We start from the raw sequence: 528 nt of genomic DNA on the forward strand, positions 1-528 counted from the left end.
ATAAAAATTATATCATTAATGTTTTATTTAAAAGATTACTTTTTATTTCTTTTCCCTTCCCTGTAGTTAAGATCAATAATAGTAATAATTGAACATTACTTGTATAATAATAACGTAAACGCGAACGTGAAAAACGTGAAACGCGAACGTGAACGCGAACGTGAAAAAAAAACGTGAAACGTGAACGTGAACGACTACAGAGATCGAATGCCATCTATGCCCATAATCTCTTTTCGAAGGAATCTATTTATTTTTATGACACTGATAAAGTGCATGTTTTCTAAAAGGTATATTTTAAATGCTATCAACCCTTAGTAGCATATAAAGCGAAGAGACTGCGAGTACATTCTGTCAGTAACGTGTGCTCAATGTACACGTAGAGCACAGTGTGTTAAGAAAAACATTATTGCGAACGAGACATGATTGAGACAGAAGTTATAAGTGACGAGGTGGAAGATGTCGTGTTCTCGGTCATCCGCATAGAAAGACGGATGTGCAACGAGTATCGCCGGTGCAGTTTCTACGTGA

The 528-nt window shown here is 36.2% G+C and overlaps 1 long non-coding RNA gene across 1 annotated transcript in view; it reads left to right on the forward strand.

The window, feature by feature from the left end:
- LOC105456278 overlaps positions 1-528 on the forward strand; it is a 3,816-nt gene that overhangs the window by 813 nt on the left and 2,475 nt on the right. The gene's annotated exons all lie outside the window — the stretch shown is intronic.

This window comes from Wasmannia auropunctata, unplaced genomic scaffold (genome assembly GCF_000956235.1).
Source record: "Wasmannia auropunctata unplaced genomic scaffold, wasmannia.A_1.0 LD335732.1, whole genome shotgun sequence".
Lineage (NCBI taxonomy): Eukaryota > Metazoa > Arthropoda > Insecta > Hymenoptera > Formicidae > Wasmannia > Wasmannia auropunctata.